Source organism: Podarcis vaucheri (assembly GCF_965113315.1).
Source record: "Podarcis vaucheri genome assembly, chromosome: 2".
Taxonomy (NCBI): domain Eukaryota; kingdom Metazoa; phylum Chordata; class Lepidosauria; order Squamata; family Lacertidae; genus Podarcis; species Podarcis vaucheri.
Genome location: NC_138760.1, coordinates 70,813,487 through 70,837,911, shown reverse-complemented (window position 1 = coordinate 70,837,911; position 24,425 = coordinate 70,813,487). Strand labels below are relative to the sequence as shown.

At 40.5% G+C, this 24,425-nt stretch overlaps 1 protein-coding gene across 1 annotated transcript in view; it reads right to left on the bottom strand.

Moving 5' to 3' along the window:
- Positions 1–24,425, bottom strand: part of SGCD (sarcoglycan delta) — a 410,213-nt gene that overhangs the window by 256,744 nt on the left and 129,044 nt on the right. The window contains exon 3 of the mRNA XM_082211838.1: positions 16,038–16,221. The gene's annotated coding sequence lies outside the window, so the exon portion shown is untranslated. The remainder of the gene's footprint in view (positions 1–16,037; positions 16,222–24,425) is intronic.

Here is a 24,425-nt window from a genome sequence, read left to right as displayed (position 1 = left end):
GTTCACATAAACCACCTGTGCTCAGAGCCCTGCACTGGTTGCTGATTTGCTTACCGGGCCTGGTTCAAGATAAAACCCTTAATAGCTTGGTACTAGTTTACCTGTGAGTTTACCTTAGTCCATGTATGCCCACTCAGCTGCAGAATTGGCATAATCCTCATTGAACATTTGTAAGTAATTGATCTTTTACTGTCGTGGAACCTACACTTTGGAACTCGCTGCATATTGACTTATTCACTGTACACTTTTTAGTGCCTGCTAAAAACACTGTTGTGTAGACAAGCCTATCCAGATATGTGGAATGCTAAATTATGTTTTAATTAGTTTTTAGTTTATAGTCGATTTTAATCATTTTTAAAAAATGTTTTAACCTGCTGTTTTTACTGATAATTTTATTGTTTTATGAATTTTGAAAACTGACTTGAGGTTATTTTTACAACCAAGCAGTATATAATTTTTATGAAATACCGTCTGTTTCGCCCTATAGGACGCACTTTTCCCCCTCCAGAAATGAAGGGGAAATGTGTGTGCGTCCTATGGGGCGAATGCAGGCTTTCGCTGAAGCCTGGAGAGCGAGAGGGGTCGGTGCACACCAACCCCTCTCGCTCTCCAGGCTTCAGGAAGCTATCTGCAAGCCGTGGGAGAGCTGCGCGACTTCGCGCAGCTCTCCCACGGCTTGTGGATAGCAGCCTGTTCTGGGGGCTGGGGTCGGGGGAAGCTCAGGCTTCCCCCGCCCCAGCCCCGCACCTGGGGGAAAAACAAAATATTTTTCTTTCTTTATTTCCCCCCCAAAAAAAAACTAGGTGCGCCCTATGGGGCGAAAAATACGGTAAATCAAGAATGAAAGGAACATACTAAGGGGGGGAAGGCAAGCTCTGTTCATTTCAGTGTGGATTCTGAGCACAAATATTAATAATAAATAAATAAATACTCACTTAGCTATTTCCTAATCCTTTTAGCAATTAATAAAGGTGTACTCTTTGTTGTTGTTTTTTTAAAAAATAACTTGTTTCTATTCCTGTGTTCATGTGCAAAAACAGAGGCAACTATTACCATCCCATAATTCTATCCTACATATATAAACACACACACACTTGCATGCACCAGTGGTTCAATTACAGTACTTCAGTGAGCTAGAATTATAGGGGGGGGGATACCTTTGTAAAGGTTAGAAAGACTCCTCTGCCTCATCAGCAAACGTCAACAGCATTGCTAAGCACTGCTGATCTTAGCTCGTAGTTTTCCTTAGGTGACTATGCTGCCAATAAAGTACTAAACTCTGGAGCACCTTCTATTATTTTTATTTTTTCCTGATAAGCAAATTAGAGTCTTCTAAAAATTCTGAGCAAACTTACACTTCATTCTTATACTGTGAGCACAACTGCATAACGATAGGCTTTATGCAAGAAATCCCCATTTCCCATCTTAATTTCAAAAGGATTACTTAGTTCCAACAGAATTAAAGTAATCTGCCTTAAATAGCAACTTTTAAATAAACAAAATATAATTCTTTAAGATAGTATTTACATATGCTTTAATCTTTTAGATTATTAAGCTTGTTGCACCACTGCTTATGCGTCCTTACCAATAATGTGTTCAAAATATTTTTTATAAAATTTATTCATGTGATACAACAATAAAGACTGGTTATTTTAAGAATATGCAATAAGTATCTTTGCTAGCATATTTAAGATAGCAATAAGTATTGGCTACTGTCTTGTAGCATCTTAACTTTATCATAGGTGTATGTTTTCATGGACTAGAATCCACTGAAATCAATACAATATTGGTGAAAGAAAGGCAGTATAATTGAAAGACCATTATTCTCTTCCTGTTGTTCAGCTTTTGGCTAAAAAACCTCACTTTTATTCAAAGTACTAAAAATAATCCTCCCATATCTCAATTTTCATATACAGTACAAATACAGTACAAACATATTTGTAGTTATAGCTTCCATTGTGACTGCATATAGATGCATCCACAGAGTTTCAAGATGATAAATATGGTTACTGGAAGCTTAGTTATGAAATCAAATTGTATTAACTCCTCTTCCACAGCAGCAAGGAATATTCAGATGCACTACAAATGTAAACAGTTGTTTTGGTATAACAACTGTGTCATTGAACTGCATTCTAGAAATCAGTTCAGGATTATTGAAGAGTTTCCTAAAAGTCACTCTATTGCAGCTTTATGCCAGAATAGGTACATCTCTGAAACAAGCTCAGTGCAAGACAGAAGGTAAGTTCTTTGAGTACTTTGAAAAGATGAACTCTTTTATGGGTATGTCCTAAGGAAACCTGAGAGACAGTAGCCTTTGGGTCAATGTGAAATTAAAAGATGGCTACAAGTGTTAAGAACACACAGTGTGTGTTTACACAGATCACCATGCTTAGCAGAAATGCAATGTATTAAATATGTATAACTACCAAAGAATTGATCTAGGCCTACCTTCCAAATGTGCTGTAGACAGAGCTTGGATAACTCTGTAGGCTTATATATACAATGAGATATAGAAGATGATACTGCTTACAAGAAGAATCTTCTCATAGATGAGGCAAGGCAATTATTAGCATTATTTTGAGAGAGAAGCATTGTTATAAACTTTTCAGGTTCAAGAATTCAGAGTAGACGGGATAGGAAGTCTGGATGAAGAAATCATTAGCGCTAATGGAGCTATGATTAATATTTATTAGTGAGAGAGAAAGAGGAAAGAGGGAGAGAGAACATGCATCAGCACCCATAATTCCTTTCCTGGGCTTGTAGCAAACCCTCTAGAGATTACATGCAAACCTGAAGGGTATTGTGATAAAAATGGCAGAACTTTCTTTTCTCCTGTAGATTTTAATGTTTCATTGTGTCCTCTGAGAGAAAGGAAAAGGTTTACGAATGAGAAAATGAATGTAGGGGGCAGCTCACTCCCCTCTTTCCCAAGACCCTTATTTGTTGTTGTTGTTTAGTCGTTTATTTGTGTCCAACTCTTTGTGACCCCATGGACCAGAGCACACCAGGCACTCCTGTCTTCCACTGCCTCCTGCATTTGGTCAAACTCATGCTGGTAGCTTCGAGAACACTGTCCAACCATCTCGTCCTCTGTCGTCCCCTTTTCCTTGTGCCCTCCATCTTTCCCAACATCAGGGTCTTTTCCAGGGAGTCTTCTCTTCTCATGAGGTGGCCAAAGTATTGGAGCCTCAGCTTCACAATCTGTCCCTCCAGCAGGAACCAGCAGGCCACTCCAGTATCCCTGCCAAGAAAACTCCATGGGCAAGAACAACAAGCATATAAAAGACCCTTATAGGTCATGCAATATATATAATGTTGCTATGGGAGAACAGAAAGCCTTCAGAGAAACAGAAAAATGCTGGGTAAAGGAACATACCCTTAGCCTTGGGGCATTCGGGGGTTTGGGGAAAGACCCCCTCCCCCACATTTGGCAACTGCAGCAGAAGTATCATCCTCTCTGATAGAACTTAGCACAGTGTAAGAGGAGAGAAGAGTTTATCTAAATGATTGCAGAATTTAGTACTTAACTTACAAAGTGAAGGAAGCAAATGCATCCCCAGGAGAGACATGCAGCAGTCAGGACAACTGCAGAGCAGCTAAACATTTTGCCATCTCTTCACATCTATCTCTGCAAGACCACTACTGGAAGAAAACCCACCCCCCACTGATTGACAGCAATTGCATTGAAGCCAGATTTATGAGTGGAGTAGGGAGTTAAAAACTGAAAGACAATAAAAAAACAAGGAAAAGGGGGGAAGAAAGCTGGATTGACTCTTCTGGGGTAGGGACTTCTGGACTAGGAGTATAGTTTTGTTTTTTGTTGCTGTGCTGCCAGTGTTGTTAACCCTATTATTGGGAGAGCTGTGTCTGTGAGTACATCTATATTGGAAAAGGAGTATGACAAGGCTGTATATTGTCTCCCTGCTTATTTAACTTATGTGCAGAATTCATCATGCGAAAGCCTGGGGTGGATGAATCCCAAGCTGGAATTAAGATCGCCGGAAGAAATATCAACAACCTCCAATATGCAGATGACACAACCTTGATGGCAGAAAGTAAAGAGAACCTTTTAATGAGGGTGAAAGAGGAGAGCGCAAAATATGGTCTGAAGCTCAACATCAAAAAAACGAAGATCATGGCCACTGGGCCCATCACCTCCTGGCAAATAGAAGGGGAAGAAATGGAGGCAGTGAGAGATTTTACTTTCTTGGGCTCCATGATCACTGCAGATGGTGACAGCAGTCACGAAATTAAAAGACGCCTGCTCCATGGGAGAAAGGTGACGGCAAACCTAGACAGCATATTAAAAAGCAGAGACATCACCTTGCCAACAAAGGTCCGTATAGTTAAAGCCATGGTTTTCCCAGTAGTGATGTATGGAAGTGAGAGCTGGACCATAAAGAAGGCTGATCGCCGAAGAATTGATGCTTTTGAATTATGGTGCTGGAGGAGACTCTTGAGAGTCCCATGGACTGCAAGAAGATCAAACGCATCCATTCTTAAGGAAATCAGCCCTGAGTGCTCACTGGAAGGACAGATCGTGAAGCTGAGGCTCCAATACTTTGGCCACCTCATGAGAAGAGAAGACTCCCTGGAAAAGACCCTGATGTTGGGAAAGATGGAGGGCACAAGGAGAAGGGGACGACAGAGGACGTGATGGTTGGACAGTGTTCTCGAAGCCACAAACATGAGTCTGACCAAACTACGGGAGGCAGTGGAAGACAGGAGTGCCTGGCGTGCTCTGGTCCATGGGGTCACGAAGATTCGGACATGACTAAGCAACAACAGGTGGATGGATAAACCACAGCAATGCCTGTGATTAAGTAGCCAGGCATTCCCATAGCATGTGATTCTATCTGGTAAGTCAATGAGCTAGCTCTGCCACGAAACACTGTGCATGATGTCTAATATCAGCATCCCAAAAAGTCATTATTTGCATTCTTTAAAGTGTTGCCCCTCTCACTGCTGAGCAGAGGCATCAGCTTACTAGGGCAATGGGGGAGGGCTGGCACTGTGTGTGTGATGCTGTGACGTCCGGGCATTGGGAGGAGCTGGAGCAGAGCCAAACATGGCAGCTGCACGACTTCAATGACCAGTGGCTCCCCCTCTGCCTCCTCCTGGTGCTGCCACCGGCAGGAGGCTGCTTCGACCTGCCTTCCCCTCCACAGCAGGAGGAGAAGGAGGAGGGGTTCACAGATTTGTATGAATGTATTTAAATATGGAAATGATAAAAAGTATGGTTGGGTAGTGCAATATATTGCCTCATAGATGAAGACTTTTTAGCTGTGCTATTTCCACAGTGAAAACTCAACATGCTCTCTTTTTCTCTCTCAAATATCATATGACTGCAATTTCTGCTTTATCTATAAGGCCTTATATTGTACTACCCAACCATACTTTTTATCATTTCCATATTTAAATACATTCACACAAATCTGACTATTTTAAGGATATTACATACAGGCCTGAAGAAAAAATTGTGTACATCTAGCAGGCTGGAGAACCTGTGGCCCTCCAGAGGTTGCTGGAATTACCTACCTCCCATCATCCCTAACCACTGGCCATACAACAACAGTAACTGCAGGGCTACATTATCCTTCACGCATAGTACCTAACGGCACCCCATATGTGGTGCAAACCAATAGGTTGGGGAAAAACAGAGATTCACAGATCCAGAGTTAACAAAAATGAAATTATTGCAGTAGTCACTGATGTAAAATGACCCTTACCAAAAATGTCTCTCACTTTTAATCGACAAGGTCTAGGTTAATGCTGTGAAAAGTCCAATGAAAGCATAGCCTGTGGCTCAAAGTAATTGTCAGCACTGAGCAACCATCACCTTTAACCTATTATAGATTTATTACTCCATGTGGACTGTGCTTATGACAAGGTATGTTTGAGTTAATCGTTAGCAGCCAGAAATTCTTCCTGGAGAGAAAGCAGTCAAGGTGTGTGTCTGTCCAGCATCACTTTTAGCTTCTGCTTGACCCTATAAGGATGCCAACAGCAACTGTAAAAATTCAAAACCTTTTTTTAAAAAATCCCTTTAAAGCATTTTTAAAAATATGTGATTTTGCAGTGTTTCCCATACCCGTTTTTCCCACGGACCACTTGAACATTGCTAAGGTTTTGATGGACCACTTAATGATTTTCCTGCTGAAATTACTGAAAGAGCTTCGTTTAAAGACAATTTACATTGTTGAAAAATACATTTAGTTTTTGTTGTGAGCAATGCAGATAAGAATCAAAAGTCCTCAGCTGAACTTTGTAAAACTAGTTTAAGGCCATACTTTGCATAAAATGTCCTCATTTAATTTCAAGTCTCTGTTGAGACCCTAAAACCACATTCTTTAAAAAAACAACAAAAAGCCCACTCAGACAATTTATATTTGTTGTAATTGTCAAGGAACAATCACTTCCTTCCAGCCCTCCTCCCCTCTAGTTGCCCTTCTCCTCTATTACTGGTATATTAAAAGAACCTTATTTCGTTTTACCCTCTTTCTGCAGACACACATACCAGGTACACAGCTTGGTTTAAGAACCTAAGAAAAATCTTCCGGGTCAGGACCATGACCCAGTTCTGAATCATGTCCTCACAGTTGCCAGAGCAATCTCCCCTCCCATGGTTTCCAGCAACTGGCATTCAGAAGCACACTACCTCCAGCCTTGGATGCAGAGCATAGAATTGTGGCTAATAGCCATCGATAGCCTTTTCTATCATGAATTTGACTCATCCACTTTCAGAGCTATCCACCTAGCACCACAACTAGGTGTGTGAAGTTCTTGACCCTGACACTCATTCCCCGCTTCATAAATGATGGCTAATGAAGCTGGGAAAGATCATCTGAACCCAATCCAATGTCGAGTAAATTCACATACTGGCCAATAATGTGTTGGAGCTTTCCCCTGGGTGTTATAGAGCATCATAAACAACAGACTGAAGGGTTGCAATCAGATTTAATTGGCTCTGTGTTTGGCTCAAAAGAAAAGAAATGCTTCTGGAATGGTTGCAATAAAATTGCAGAGAAGGTCTGACTCACTTTCAATGTAACTTCATCATTGATGGGTTTTATGGAACTCAGATGCTGCAATTTTCATGACGGTTGACAGGTTTATTTTATTTGCATTTGCTTTGTTTTGTTCCTGTAAGTTTACAATGCACACAGAGACTCAATAGGTAAGTCAGACATAAAGCCAAAACCTGAACACCTGTAACAACTGAGATAGCAGCCTGACGTTTTCCAGCTTAACTACGTTTTCTAGCGCATTTTCTCCACCATCCTTTTTTGTAAGGTTCATGTTATAAAATATTAGCTAATTATAACCGTGTATTATGGTCTCCCATCACTGACCAACAAAAATGCATGAGCAATAACAAAACAACCACCCTAAAATAGAGAAAGCAGCAATATTTGATGATCAGAGAGTCACTTGGCTACTGTGTACCTGACTTCTATTTACACAACTAGGCTTAAGGCACCTAAAATACAGACCGTCACTATACTGCACTAAACCTACTATGCCTGCTCCCACCTGCCTCTTCCTTTAGTCAGCAGTTTGCTTCAGGCCCAGAGCAGCTGGGAAGGATGTGAAGCAGTGAAAGGGCTGGTGAAGTAATCAAGTAAGAGGCTCATCAGCTTCTTAGATTCTTGGTAGGAAGAACGAGGCAGTCCATTGAAATCTGCATTACTAAACCACCGTATGAAAAATAGCAACTATTTAAAATAAAGGAACCTGTTATGGTTTCAAAATATTCTTGAAACAAGTGGCATAAATCTAATATGGACATTTCAGTATGCAATAATTATTTAGTGTGGAATGTGGTCTATATATAAATAGAAATGTGTGGGCAGGGAGGAAGAAACTACATAGTGGTTATTTATTCACTGCTGTTAACTGAGCATCACCATTAAATATTGTTGGAAGATGCACTGGAGAAAAGAATTGAATGCCACCAGGACAGTTTGACAGTGCAGTTGTAGGAAGACTTCTCCCTACCTTTGGATCTCTTAAGGAGGGTTAATCAGCAGCTGATCTGGGAGACGTTTTTGCCCATTAGGATGCTGACCTGCCCAGCAGACTAACAAAGGACAAGATGAGTGGTAAGTCAGCAGGACACAGAGTGTGGGTTCTGTTTAAGGAGACACTCATGCAAAAAGGTAAATAAAGCCATACTTAGTTAGGCCAAGCTTTCATATAACCGAAATGACACAGGGCTCTATTAACATTGTTGTTTTGTTATTAAATTTATTACCTGCATTTCACCAGCAGGTCCCAGGGTTACAACAATTTAAAATTCAATATTAAAAATATCTAAAACAAGTTAGCCACAGGGATAAAAGCATAATCACTTTTAATTGCATTGCTCATCTTATGGCAATGGACCTATAGAACTACATGCTTTATTTTTATTTTTATGAACAGAACAGTGAGGCTATTAAGTAACTAGTAACAGAGAAACTCTGTACATGTTAATTCAGAAGGAAGTTTTACAGAGTTCAGTATGGCTTACTCCTAGGTAAGTGTGCATTGGATCATAGGACAAACACTAGCATATCTTCAGGCAAGACTGATAAAAGGGCTGTTACATTTGCAAGGATTTTTGGCGCTCCTCCAGCACATACAGGACAAGGAAGAAAATGGTGATGTTGTAAGTCTCCAATCAGACAACATTGGCTGTGAACTTAGATTAACTGCTAGTGAGGAGAAAACAAAGCTGCTACTAAAATCCTGGCCAATGAGCTCTTGAGTCATCTCTTATAAAGCAGCAACCTATGGGGTTTCTGCTGGCTCCTTTCCCAGCAGTTCTAAGGAAGACACTGCTGCAAGCATTGCACAAAGGAATGCCAGCACACGGCTAGCTTCCTAACCCTTTGCCTCTACCAACTATAAAAGACATCCTAAACCATTTTTGTGTCACTGTTTTCCATTTATCATACCGCTAAAAAAGAGATTCTTCTAAAAAACCTTATACTTCTAAGGAAAATAGTGCACAGAATCCTACTATTATTTAACGTTTATTCTTGTTTTACTGCTCCCCTCAAATTTCTGTTGGCCACACTACCATCTTAGGAAGAAGGCTGAGAAAAGGAAGGAAACATCAGCATGAATTTTATCTTCAAATCATTACAGTGGTACCTCGTTTTACGAACTTAATCCGTTCCGAAAGTCCGTTCTTAAACCAAAGCCATTCTTAAACTGAGGCATGCTTTCCCTAATGAAGCCTCCTGCCGCCGATGCCCTTCCACTGTTCAGATTCTGTTTGTAGACCAAGGTAAAGTTCGCTAACCAGAACACCTACCGTATTTTTTTGTCTATATGATGCCCCCTTATTTTGGGGGAATCATTTATAAGAAAATGAGGGGAGATGGCCCAAAGTTGTTGAGCTTCTCCCCCCATGCAGCTGCAGGCAGGAAACACTCTGTAGAGATCGTTTCCCACTCACAGCAGCATGGGGGAAGTTGCACTCCCACCAACCAGCTGGCAGGTGGGCATGCCGCTCCCCCCCATGCCACTATCCATGTATTGGATGACTCCAGTTTTTTGCCACCATTTTTGAGTCAAAAAACCTCGTCTAATACACAGAAAAATACGGTACTTCCAGTTTTGTGGAGTTCGTATACAGAATAGTTCGTTAACAGGGCTGTTCTTAAACCAAGGTACCATTGTATTATGTTTCCATTTTTGCATGTGCTTTTGCAAATAAAACATAATTGGACTATGTGCTCATTTAAAAGAGCTCAAATGTTCAGCAGCATATTCATATGTGTATTCTTTAAAAAAATAATATCAGAAAGGATGCGTGAATTTTGTAAAACAGCCGTTTGCTATGTCTAAGGTGAAAAGTTTTGTATTCTACCTTGAGTTTAAAGAGCAATGGCATCCAAAACAACTAACACATGCATATAATGTAAGCATGAATGGGACTATTTTAAAAGCTGCATACAATGTATATATATATATTAAGTATTCCCATTCATGTTTACATTCTATACATGTCTGAGTTGCTTTGGACACCATTGGTGCATACAACGTAATTTAAAGGGAGTGGGTGGCACTGTGGTCTAAGCCACTGAGCCTCTTGGGCTTGCTAATCAGAAGGTCGGTGGTTCGAAACTGAGCAATGGGGTGAGTTATGATGGCCACATGACCCAGAAAGCTGTCTGTAGACGAATGCCAGCTCCCTCGGCCTGAAGCAAGATGAAAACAACACTGCATATTTGCCGTTGTCTGGATTTAACTGTCCAGAGGTCCTTTACCTTTTTACCTTACCTTTACCTTGCAACATAATTTAACATCAGAGAACTGATCTGCAAAAGAACTTATAAAATGTACATGGGTCATTCAGTCTGTGAAGTGCAACACACACACACCAGGCGAATAAGCCCTTGGCCTTTGAACAGACAGTTGCTTCACTAATATGGCATTAACATCTCACTAATATTTAGTGCTCTAATAACACTACAATGATGATACAGGTAATTAGGCAGCTTGCAAGGAGCCTAAGATCCATAAAGATGTGGCAATTATTTTTGTTATCCTTAAGACAGCAGGTTCATTCAGGGATACAACCATTCACTTATGTAATTAAATTTTAGAGCCTATACAGCGTCTGTCGAGCATTTTAATTATGTTCACCATCAGTTGCCAGCATCTTGGCTTGTTATGGGGCAAATGAAATGTTATCATAAAAGTTTTCTCATTCTGTTTTAAATGTAACTTTGGAAATCCAAATGGCTCAAAAGAGTAAGAAATTTTAGACTTTTTATTTTTATTAAAGGCATTAACCCCACAGAAAACCCCACACAGGTACATTCACAAATAATAAAAGTATTCCTAAAATGGAAGCACCTCAAGTTGATTTTTGCCATGCTTGCTAACTCATGTCAGAAGGGAATAAGCTTAAGGAAGCGGGAAATGTTGTGCCACAGTAATATATTCAATTGTACCAACCAGTCAAATGTTTACTGTATGCCACAAATATTAATCCATGTACTCCTATATTTAGTTCATCATGAAAAAATTTTCATGATGCATGCCTTACACATACCTTCTGTACTTATAGGTTTCACCTGAGCTGTCAAAGTTATATCCTAAAGGTCACATATTGTTTAGGATGTTCCTCTGGAATTATTGTCCCTTGATTTTTTTTAAAAAAAATACCAAGATTGTAAAAAGGTAAAGGTAAAGGACCCCTGACAGTTAAGTCCAGTCATGAACGGCTCTGGGGTTGCAGCGCTCATGTCGCTTTAATGGCTGAGGGAGCCGACATTTGTCCACAGACAGTTTTTCCGGGTCATGAGCAGCACATGGAAACGCTGGAGCAGTACCGATTCATCTGTTGGCAGTAGGTACTGCTCCAGCGGGAAGGTAAATGGCCGGAAAAACAGCTCACCCCGTCACAGGGATTTGAACCGCCGACCTTCCAATCGACAAGCCCAAGGCTCAGTGGTTTACATCACAGCACCACCCGCGTCCCTAAAATTTCTTAATCTTTTGAGCAATTTGAATTTCCAAAGTTACATTTAAAACAGATTGTAAAACGTAAAGGTAAAGGGACCCCTGACCGTTAGGTCCAGTTGTGGACGACTCTGGGGTTGCGGCGCTCATCTCGCTTTATTGGCTGAGGCAGCCGGCGTACAGCTTTCGGGTCATGTGGCCAGCATGACTAAGCCGCTTCTGGCAAACCAGAGCAGTGCACGGAAACACCATTTACCTATAGTACAATTATCATCAAGAGCAAAAGATACCTAGGAGGAATTTTTAAGCACTGTCTGAAAGACTACATGACTGTCATCATATTATTTGCTTCCTGATGGATTTATTTTATGGCCCATGTTAGTTTTAGACTTCAGTTTCTTATTTTCAGGAGCATCAACCCAGTTCTGCTGATGCTATCATGAGTTTTTGTACAGAGATATTTGTTATTGGAAATTGTGCTTCAGTATATGTCAAGGTGATGGATTCAGTGAAAGCTTTGTCAGGACAGGTTGGGTGAACCGGGCTGCAAATGTGGTGCTACACCACAAGACTTGATATGTTAACAGTGAATCTGCTGATCTTGCAACTTGGCAAGACAAATACAAAGTGCATCACTTTGGTATCAAGGTCCCAAAGCCTTGAAAAGGATTTAAGAAGATTCATAATAAGCCACACCTCCCTTTAGCAGTGAGGTAAATGCCTAGGAAAGACTCACTTGTCTGGCTAAACTTTAAATATTCTAAAACATGATCAGCAATACTCTGCGTTTATGCATATTTTCTAAACTGTTATGAGAACCTGCAGAGAGTTAGAATCAGAGTGAGAATGAATTTCAAAGGTCACCTTTCAGGGCAGGAAATCTACTACTACAGCACCCCTGTGGGTCATTCAGCCTCTGCTTAAAACCCCCTAATGAAAGAGTGTCCATCACCTCTTGTGGCACTGCCAAACAGCTTGCACCAGCAGGAAGTTCTTCTGAAAGTTTAGTCAACAGTGGTTTGGGTCCTACTTTCTGGAACAGCAAAAAAAAAAAAAAAAAAATCATCCATCGCTTATCTTACACTCCTTCAAATATGTAAATATGGCTGTCATATTTTGGGTTATTGGTTTGTTGGTGCTTTTATTTTTGTTTTTTGTGGTTTTATATTTTGATTTTATTCTGTGAACTACCCCGAGGCCTGCAGGCATAGGGCAGTATGTAAAATATAAAATAAAAATAAAAATATCCAGGCTAAATATACCTGATTCCTTTGAACTTTTCCATTGAACTTGATTACCAAGTTCCTCACCAACTTCATCACTGTACTGTCAACAAACCTTAAAGTGCAGCTAAAAGCAGTCTTCTTAACATTTCCATTTGCTTCATTTTATGAAGTGGCCACTAACTATGCCTGAAAAGTATGTTTTCTTGTAAGGTGGTTCACGCTTTGGAATTTTCAGATTAACACTATATACTTTTCATTCTCGGAACCATCGTCTTACTGTCAGATAGTGTTTAGCCAAAATCAGAGAGGTGTGTAGCATAGTGTTTAGGCACTGGCTATAGACGTTTTTGTTTAGGAAGGCTATCTTGTATAACCCAGTCATTTATGGAAGATCAATTTCATATCTAAATAATAGCTTTTTGTCATTTTTAGAGCCTGTGTGGTTTTATTGTTTTTTAGAGTTAGATGATTTTATTTTATTGTCAAGAGTTTGGGCTTCTGTGTTTTATTCTGCTTTTACCCAGTACATTGCTTTATGCCATGATGTAGTTTCTAAATTTGCTTAATAATAACAACAAATAATAGCTGAAATATTTGGGTAAACGTGGAATAGGAAGCTATTGAAGGAACAGTGAAGAAATATTGTAACACGGAACAAATAAAAACAGATAGCTGTTTGTAAATGGCAAAATGAAAGTTGTGGATAGATACAGACAACATATGTATTCAATATACGGTATATGGCATCAAACTCACAATGAATGCACAAATTGCACAAGTAAGCAAATCAATTAAAAAGGATGCAGTCCTTTTACATTAGGATGTGGATGACAGTCATATAGATATTTCCAAATTAATACAGCAAGCCATGGGGATAGTTCTAAAAAGGTTTTCTAACTTTGTGTCACATGACCACCAACTGCAACAAAAGCCACATTTATTCCAAGCAAATAGGCCTAGGCTTAACAAAACATGCAAGGGACACGGGTGGTGCTGTGGGTTAAGCCTAGGACTTGCCAATCAGAAGGTCAGCGGTTCAAATCCTTGCAACGGGGTGAGCTCCTGTTGTTCGGTCGCTGCTCCTGCCAACCTAGCAGTTCGAAAGCATGTCAAAGTGCAAGTAGATAAATAGGTACCACTCCGGCGGGAAGGTAAACGGCGTTTCTGTGCACTGCTCTGGTTCGCCAGAAGCGGTTAGTCATGCTGGCCACATGACCCGGAAGCTGTACGCCGGCTCCCTCGGCCAATAAAGCGAGATGAGCGCCACAACCCTAGAGTCGGCCACAACTGGACCTAATGGTCAGGGGTCCCTTTACCCTTAGCTTTACCTTTTAACAAAACATTTGCATTGCCTAATGACACAATGTATCTGTGATAATTGTTGATAGGGAAAAGGAGGAGTCAGGGCTATGCTACATATAACAGTTTTAGTAACTGTGATACTACTTCAATTTCCATAAGTATAAGTGGCAAAAAGTGTTTACAGAGCGGCTTCAAGCTAAACCAACCATCCAAGAGCTGTATGCAAGAACCAATCTTACAAAGACATTGTAAAGCACATCACATTAACACTACAGATCCCTTCACCGAAGCTTACAAAATTAATGTACTTCATGGTTAGTTTTCAAAAAGTTAAATCTGTGTATTACTAAAGCACTGCCCTTTTCCAAAAAAAAAGATTAAAATTTGATGCATAAGAAAAAGAAGCATTTGAAATGAAAAAGTGTACTCATAACCTTCAGTTTGATCTGTAAACAATACAACACACTATGTAAAAGAAGCTTGTAATACCATACTGCAATATTCCAGATTTTAGACAGCCCTGGCCGTGAGGCAGCCATAGGTCTTGAACAGTGCAACACTGGAAGTCAGTTCTCTCTCTACCAGCTGATGAACATTTGCATTCTTTCTTCTTTTGTATTTTGAAAAAAATGGAATTTATTTTTCATCTTGTACAGTGGTACCTCGGGTTACATACGCTTCAGGTTACATACGCTTCAGGTTACAGACTCCGCTAACCCAGAAATAGTACCTCAGGTTAAGAACTTTGCTTCAGGATGAGAACAGAAATCGTGCTCTGGCAGCACGGCAGCAGCAGGAGGCCCCATTAGCTAAAGTGGTGCTTCAGGTTAAGAATAGTTTCAGGTTAAGTACGGACCTCTGGAATGAATTAAGTACTTAACCTGAGGTACCACTGTAGTCGGATACACACTTCTGATTAGAAAATACATGAAAGCTCCACTGAAAACAAATGCTGCATGTGAGTGAGACTTAGACAGGCATTCCATTAAAAAACAAGGAAGTACTTCTAAGGCAATCAATCCTAATTCCAATTGGCTGCAGCTAGTATGACCAATGGCCAATGATGATGGAAGCTTTAGTCCACAGTATCTGGATAGTATGCAGTTGGGGGAGACTGCTACATACCCTTTCTCTCTCAAAACATATAGCAGTGTGGGAGCCAAATCCTTTGCCTTCTGAAATTGCAGCTCAATTACACCTGTTCAAACTCTATACGTGCACATTTCCATCTATAACTCTCATCTGCTCAGAGAAGTCACTTAAAAATAGAAGACTACATACATTTCTCCATAACGACCCCATTTTTTAAAACACTTTTCAGACACAGGAAGCTCTTGATTACTTTTTGGGTTGCTTCAACTCTTGAAAACAAGCTGGAACAGTACATAATTTTTATGTCATGTATAAATCTCCATCTTTGAACCAGACATTTAAGATAAAGGTACTCATGAACCATGTAAACAATTTATCATTCAACAAAACTCAATTAGTTCAAGCAACTAATTCATTCTCTAGAAATAATCTGGCCCAAACAATAATTGTGGAATTATGCAGTGTGTGCTCCTCTGTATCTGTTAGAATAAGCTGCTTGCTTATGCTGTGCAATTTCCTGTTCCCCAAAAATGATTAAACACAATGTGCCTTTTTCTTATCTCTTCCTGCTCAGCCAAGTCAAAAGGTATAGCTCTGTGTCATACCTGATATGCCACACAAAACCAGTCAAGTCTCTCATACTTAAAATCACAGCAGTAATGGAACAGTACAGGATATTTCATTCAAGGTCAGGAAGGAAATAAGATCAAGATAATAACTTCTGACTGTGTGATTCCGTCACCTCTTTTTATAAATATTTTTGAAAAATGTTTTTCAGGCTACTGATGCCTGCTTGTGGTAAGATCAACTAAGCTCCTGGCTACCAGTGAAATCAACTGAAAACAAAAATCACATAAACCATGATATAGCACCAGTAAGTGCTTAAACGAACCAAGTCTTATGATTTTATATTAATGAGAAAAATATGGGAAAGTTAACAAAATAAGAGATGCTTACCTTGGCTCGCCTGATGGTTCAGAGTTTTGATACAGTTTCCACGCCCCTCAGAGCAACATTAGAGTGAAGACAAGTTCCTCAAGTTGCTGCCAATGAACCGTCTCAAGTTTCACACAGTCTTAATCTTCTGCGTTTACAGACATGTAGATTTCCCCCCTGAGGATGACTATAATGTCCTCAATTTCTTTAAGAGTCATAAAACAAAAGAGAGAGAAGAAAGACAGAAGGCGTGGTATTAAATTCTAGGGTCGCTTGTTTGGCTGATTCAGAGCAGAATGTAACAGAATACTTGATGGGAATGAACTGTCATGCAGGGAGAAAAAGCCTGAAAATCCATCACCTTTTGAGGGAAATCTTTGAATTCAAGAATTGTGGTGCATGTGTTATTCTGCCTTCTCTGTGATACTAAATTAGGAAATTGACGTAGGCTAAAATGATGTGCTTTATTATAATCGGGGCTGGTCACCGTAAGATGGCAATGCTGGAAAACATTTACCGGTAAATAGAGCATTAAATGCAAATTGCTTTGTATTGCTCAAACGGCATGGTTCAAAATAAGAATCAAACTAGAATAACTAAACCAGAGTGAACCACTTCTACAACAACTTTCATTCAAAAAAAACAATACAGTGTAGTTATTGTGACACTTTTTTGAGGCAATGATAAATAATCACAATGCATAGGGAAGACTGAAATGGAATCTTTATAGAGCGAATCCTATAATGCAGTGGGTGGAATTGTAAGGGGAATGCAAGCAGATTAGTATTTGCAGAACTCACCAATTTAACAGCCAAAATAAGGGACCAGGATGAAAAAAAAGATAAAGGGCTAATAGAACTCCTTTTGGGGACTATTTTTTAAAAATATGACACCAAAACTAATCTACAAGTAGAGGTGATCCTATGAACAACAGTTAAATACAATGAGGGATAAAAAGGGGGAAAGTAGGGTAGACTAATAAACTGGTATGCAGTATCACTAGGATTACCAACAATGCCATGGAAGGTCAGGTTGGGAAGTCATTATAAGAATCATGAATGCCAGTGAATTATGAAGTGTAAACGAAAAAAAGTAAAATGCCAAATATATAAATAAATGGGAATGCAAGCAGAGCACAATTTACAGAAGAGTAAGAAATGTAATATGTCAGGAGTGACTATCTTCTTTTGGCCTGAGGGAAGCATGGAGGGTTGCCCACCGCTCTAATGGCTGCATGCTAGTGATGGGCATAGCTGAAGTTGGAAATGCACATTCAGTCACATTCACCACACATACAGGCACAGTCAGCAGAGGGTGGAGGGTTCTTCCCCATTGCAGAGCTTAGCTATGAGGAGATTGTTTCAAAAATTGGGCACCTATTCTTAACTGAAGATTCCCTCTGGAACTGCACCATCGTTAGAAGGACTTAGCCTTAGTGAGGGGAAACAGGAAGAAGAGCTCCTTCCTGTTTCCTGTGCCTAAGACAAGTGTATTCCTAGAAGTAGTACTGCTTTTCAGAGTTAAGAAGTGACACCCAGTTTTCTAAAAGAGTGTAGTGGGTGTGTGGATTTGCCACTCCTACTGATTCCTGCTTGTGGGTTTTTCACAGGTATCATGTTGACCACTGTAAGAACAGGATGTTGGTCTAGATGAGCCTTTGGCCTGATCCAACAGGCTCCTCTTACATTCTTATGTGATTACTATGGAGCCATTTTTCACAGATATAACCCCCCCCCTCCAAGTGGGCTTCTTAAGGGAGACTTCCGGGGTGGCGCCACCGGCAATGGCGGACTCCCTCTGAAACGGAGGGAGAAGCTCCGCGAGAAACGGGTCTTTCCCGCTACGGCGAAGCGGGGACCCTTTAGAAATCACAGGCGGACGAAGCCTGTGACCTTGGGACTCGGCGGGCACCCTTAGCGCCCCCCAACCCGCAAAGGAGCCCAATAACGGGCTCCGAAGCGAAGAAGGGGGAAGTGGCACGGTGCTGAGAGTCTACCGCTATTTCCGTGGAGCGAAGCCGCACAGCCGCTGCCGGAGAGCGCTGCCTTCTTCTTGGACAATTTGGATTTTAAAAACAACCACCGTGAGTACCTAAACTCGGGAAAATTGAACCATAATTTAAGGAACTGGGAAAAGAAAGGAATTGGACTCAAAAATGCATTACAATTCGGTACTGAAACGGGAAGGTCTAACAGGAAGTCAACCTTCCGTTTTTTTGTAATTTGAACAAAGCAAAGACAAAGTAAACCAGAGTTTTGAAAATCATCTTAAAGGAGTGGATTTCATCATCTAAAATAGCTGAACCCCCCCTTTGGCAGCAGGAGGAGAAGGGGGTGCTTTCTTTGGACTGTTGTATCCTGCAGAAGTAAGTTTAAAACAAAGTAATTTTCCACCGTCCTGACCCAGGGAGCGGGGTGTCAGGACTGACGTTTGAAGCTCATTGACCACGACAGAAGCTGTTTGACAGATAGTTAAAAGAAGAAGAAAAAAAAAGCTGCGACTCCACTGTTTCTTTTTGCAACTTAAAAATAACAACGATTGACAAAGTATCTAAAAGTAAAAGAAACTTTGGGGCTGGATTTGTAACAGAAGTTTTCCCTCTAGGGGGAGATAGTGAAACTGTAACTAGGGATTTTCCAGCCGCTACAGTATAACCTGTGGGAATTGAATGGTGACCTTGAAGGACAATGTACTCAGAAATGTTGTTGTGCGCTTTTCTCAAAACAAATGCTCTACTGGAGGAATTACATGAGGGAATGAACTTGATGACTGACTTGGTTGGGAATCTTAAGCAGACTGTGGGAAATCCTGGACAGGCAGTAAAAAAAGTATGGAGTTTACCCAGGATTTATACCAAGATTGTGCCTTGTTAGAACAGATGAAAGAAGAGGATTCTGCTGAACCTTGGGAGTCAGAAATGGAGCCACAGATGGAGGTTGCGGCCCTGCAGGAACATGAATCTTTGGAATTCGCAACTGGTTTTCGAAAAAATCAGACTTGGAAAGAAGAAGTTTGGATTGGACTGGAAATTGGGGTTGGATTGACCCCCCTGAGCAGGGACATATGGACTTTCCGAGTCTGGTAATGGACTGTGAGAGGCTTGGAGATATGGGGATTCTAAAGTCTGGAGGGGCTTTGAAACATGCTTTTAAGTACTACATGGAGCTCAGTTTGGACTGTGGAAAAGGGACCTTTTGGTTTGAAGGAGGTAAAAGTATTATTAAATTGGAGGTCACACGAGTGAAAAGAAAATATGAAGAAAAACAGTGGAAGGGACGTGGAAGAGATTTAAGAGCCTTGGATATAAGATCACCAGGTTAATGTGCCAGTTTAATGGGATAAATGGACTGACAAACCCGGGACCTGGGGGATGGGACGTTGGATGAAGATTTTCTTTTTCTTTTTTTTCTTTTTTGCTATTTGGATTATCCTACATAATTGATGAATACTAGATGGATGTATGAAATGAAACTGCTTGGCTCTGGTATAAAAGTTTAAGGGATTAGGAAAGAATATAATGGTTAAGAGAAGTTATTAAAAACAAGATTTATGTTAAGGTTTTTATAGGACACTGAGGAGAATAGAGTAAGGTAATGTGATGAAAGATTAGAATAGGGTAAAAACTTGATGGTAAGGATTTGCTGAACTAACAAATTGAACTGGAATACAAAAAAGGGAGGTATGAGGAGGTCTGGGAAAATAAGTGTATGGAAGATATGTTATGAAAATTAATGTGTTTTTAACTGTTTTTATTTTGTATGTTTTTCTTTTTTGTGTTTTTTATTTTTCATTTTTCTTGTTATAATTTGGAAAACTCTAATAAAATATCTTTTTTAAAAAACAAAAAACACAAGTGGGCTTCTTAAGGGCTTCCCAAATTTATTTCTTTACAGTAAATGAACAGCCACAGCCCCTCATTTTGTTGTAGATCTCATATATGCAAAGTTCAGATTTATTGGAATACGAAATGACGAGCTCATAATGTTTAGGTATATACACACAGAACATCATTTGGCAGTCAACAGTTCCGTAGATTGTTTAACAATCCATTTTGCAGACTGTTTGCTTAGATCAGTGCGAGCTATGATTAGTTCCAGGGCTGCACCAAAAAAGATGGAATGTTAAGGCAATAAAATATGCTTCAACCCCAATTACAAATCAAATCAAATACAAATGTTTCTTTGCGGGGGTGGTGGTGGTGGTTAAGAGTTATCTCATTATGCTTGTAACTGCTAATTCTGAATCAACCTGAGAAGAGTTCACCAACCAGAGATCCAAGACTCAGGTTTATCTGGAAGCACCATAAGCAGCATAGACCCCTCCCTGTGATCAGCAGCAGACAGCATGGGGGGGGGGGAGTGTCTTTGGCATGATCTTGATACAGTTCCATCCCTCCAGCAGTAGGCTGAAATAGATATACACCCAATACCTGAGCCTACACCTGTAATCAATAAAGTGGTGGCCATTCTTAATTCCAGACTGCTTGGCTCTCCACATGTTTTTGGGACTACAGTTCCCATCATCCCTGACCATTGCTCTTTTTAGCTAGGGATGATGGGAGTTGTAGTCCCAAAACATCTGGAGAGCTAAATCTGGCCATGCCTGGTTTATACTCTCTCACTTCACCACAATCTTAGAGTGGGGAGGGAAGCACTGCAACAGGGACCACAAAGCAAACCTCTAGGTCCTGAGTACAGGAATAAAGCTTCCTTCAGACCTTGCCATTACCATGACAGGGATATAAGCACAGCAGCAGAGTGAATGTCAGCCATATTTCCAGAGTATACACTCAGTACAGCAAATTTTTCATTATTCACACAGAAAGTTAAAGAATCGTTCCAATCTCTCACCAGATAAAGCAGGATCCACAATCCACAGTATAATCACATCACAGCTGTGGTCAACAGGCAAGTGAACATAAAAAATTAAGAACTGTTTTGGTGGATCAGGCTAGATTGGTCTAATTCACCTTCTTTAAAAGATTAAGTTGTTGACTGGTATTCCATTTTCTCATTTTATAAAAATTATCACAAAAATAAATTCACACGACCAATTTAAAACATCAAATCATCTATCTGCTCCCCTTCCACCCTTTCTGTGGTTACTTATCTTTTTTTACCTCTGCACTGGTTAATTTCTGTTCTGTAACGTGGATGGCAAAACTACTAAAATGGCTTAATAAAGCATGCAAACTGAATTAATGAAAAACTCAAGAAAGCAAATGAATTAACTTTGCAGCAGGCTTTACATTGAATGGTTATAAAGATGCTGTGTGGTTTAATCACTAGATGGCACTGGAGTTAACTGTGGAGATAGGAGTAACTCATGGGTACATTTGGGGAATTTACACTCATCCCTTAACAGTGTATTGTAGCATGATCAGAAACTAGTGAGACCTGGAAGCCTGAATTGTTGTTTTTGCTATGTTGAAGCAACAATAGACATAACTAGAGAGAACAAACATTTAGTACAGCTGTGGGAAATCTGTATTCTTTCAGATCCTGTTGGACTCCATCTCCCGGCCCCAGCCAATATGGCTAATGGTCAGGGATGATGGGAGTTGAAAATCCAGGTTTGTCAAATGCAGATGGTGTAGCTGATCCACATTTTGAATCCCTGTAGCTAAAGCCTCTGAGGCTGCTTTGGTTGTATCTGTTGATATGAATTCAAGCGAAGCAATGTTTGTTTCTTGAGGTTTTAAACTCTGTCCCCATTCTTCTGAGAGATCCTTGCCATGTTGATGGAACAGCAATTTTGCTTTGAATCAATGCAGCTATGTCCCCTCCCTCTGCAAAAGGTTGCTCACCTGCTAGAAATATTCCCTCTGCCATTGCCACAATTTGAGCAGGTAGGAAGAGACTGTGAGCCTTCTTAATGGAGTGGGGAATGGACCGTGCCAACACTATGGTCAGTGATGTCACCTTCTCCTCACCCCATAGATTATTGTAGTGAATCTATGTGGAGAGCCAGTGTGGTGTAGTGGTTAAGAGTGGTGGACTCATAATCTGGAGAACCGGGTTCGTGTCCCCACTCCTCCACATGCAGCTGCTGGGTGACCTTGGGCTAGTCATATTTCTCTGAAGTCTCTCAGCCTCACTCACCTCACAGAGTGTTTATTGTGAGGGAGGAAGGGAAAGGAGATTGTCAGCCGCTTTGAGACTCCTTAGGGTAGTGATAAAGCGGGATAGCAAATCCAAACTCCTCCTCTTCTTCTCCTTGACTTGAATTAATAGAATCAGAACTGTAGAGTTAGAAGGGACTCCAAGGGTCATCTAGTCCAACTCCTTGTGATGCAGGAATTTCAACAAAATCATAGATGACAGATGGCCATTCAACATCTGCTTAAAGATCTACAAGGAAGGACAATCCACCACCTTCTGAGGGAGTCCATTCCATTATCTAACAGCTCTTACTGTCAGAAAGTTCTACCTGATGTTTGGTTGGAATCTCCTTTCTTGTAAACTGAAGCCATTGGTTTGGGTTCTCTACCCCCCTGGAGCAGGAGAATCAAGCTTGCTTCATCTTCCATGTGACAGCCCTTGAGATATTTGAAGATGGTTATCATATCTCCTTCTTTTCCAGGTTAAGCATACCCAACTCCCTGAACCGTTCCTCATAAGACTTGGTTTCCAGACCCTTGATTATCTTGGTTGCCCTCCTCTGCACATGTCCCAGCTTGTCAATATCCTCTTAAATTGTGGCACCCAGAACTGGATGCAGTATTCTAGGTGTTGTCTGACCAAGGCACAATAGAGTGATACTATTACTTCCCTTGATCTGGGCAATATACTTCTGATGATGCAGCCTAGCACAGCGTTAGCATTTTATTTTATTCTTTTCTTTTCTTGCTGCATCACACTGTTGACTCATGTTAAGCTTGTGTCTACTAAAATCCCTGGACCCTTTTCACATGTACTTATGGCAAGCAAAGTGTCCCGTCCCGTCCCATCCCCCCAATATAATGTTTGTGCAGCGGGTTATTCCTGCCTAAGTGTAGAACCTTGCATTGTCCCTATTGGAATTCATTTTTTTTAGTTTGGGATCAGTTCTCCAATCTGTTATGTTCATCCTAACCACTGAGTCAGAGAGATATCCTGTACTTAAGCCCACTGAGTTCAGTAGACCTACTTCGATTTTTAATAGCACTGAATATCACCCTCAGTCACTTGATAGCACACAATCACACTTCCCTCTTGTTCCTCAAGCTCTCACAGTACAGTGGTACCTCGGGTTAAGAACTTAATTCGTTCTGGAGGTCCGTTCTTAACCTGAAACTGTTCTTAACCTGAGGTACCACTTTAGCTAATGGGACCTCCTGCTGCCGCCGCGCGATTTCTGTTCTCATCCTGATGCAAAGTTCTTAACCCAAGGTACTATTTCTGGGTTAGCAGAGTCTGTAACCTGAAGCGCCTGTAACCTGAAGCGTCTGTAACCCAAGGTACCACTGTATAGGACATTATAAGAGTCACTGCTCTATTCTCTCTTGGGCCCATTTGATGTATACATCCATGCAAGCCTAAGTTTTCTATGAGGTATACAGCAGGTTTCAGAAAGTCACAGCCCTTTTAGTGTATTCCCTATGTAATTCACATCTCCATCCAAACCAGGTGATTCCTTCCTCTCCCAAGAGCTTGTTCCCCATACCAGATTATCCAGGAGGGCTCCCTGACCCTCCAGAGAGGCATTTTCAGGGAGCAAAGATAGCTGCAGGTATAAGACAGAGCCAGGAATACTTCCTTCTGTAAACATTCTTCTGCTCACTTATTTTAGGCTCCAAACATTTTTGTCAAGAAAGCAAATTTGAAAATAACACTGAAACCTCCCCCATTGCACCAGGAACAAGGTCCAGCCATATGCTATTAATCACATTGAGTCATCATTAAACATAAAGAATACAAGTGACTGTGTCACTTTGTTGTTCTGTGAAATCTTCTCTTCTCCTGAACCTGAATGGCATAAAAAAGGTGAGCCTCCAGTCCTAGGGAAGAGCAGATAATTAAACTCTCCATGAAATTGGCAACAAGTAATTGGAAAGTTTGATGGCTCTAGCTGCTTGGCAGGTCAGACTTATTCTGTAAAATTAATTAATTAAATTATGACTTTGCCCTGCAAGAAAATGACAGGAAGGGGCATGGATCTACAGATATGAATCTAATGAGGTGCTGCAATTCTGCTTCCTTCCTTCCTTTATGTCATTAAGAACACCCCAAAGGTGCCTTGATACAATGAAATAAAGACACGGGTTAATGGTGCTCATTATTTGATTTCATTCTCACCAGTTTCATGCATATGCCTTCTTCCCAAGAGAGAAAGCACTCCTACACTGATGAGGAACAGGTATGCTTGTGTTTAATTAAAAATTAAATCTTAGAAGTGTTCTATGCATAAATGTAGAAAAGTCAATATGCA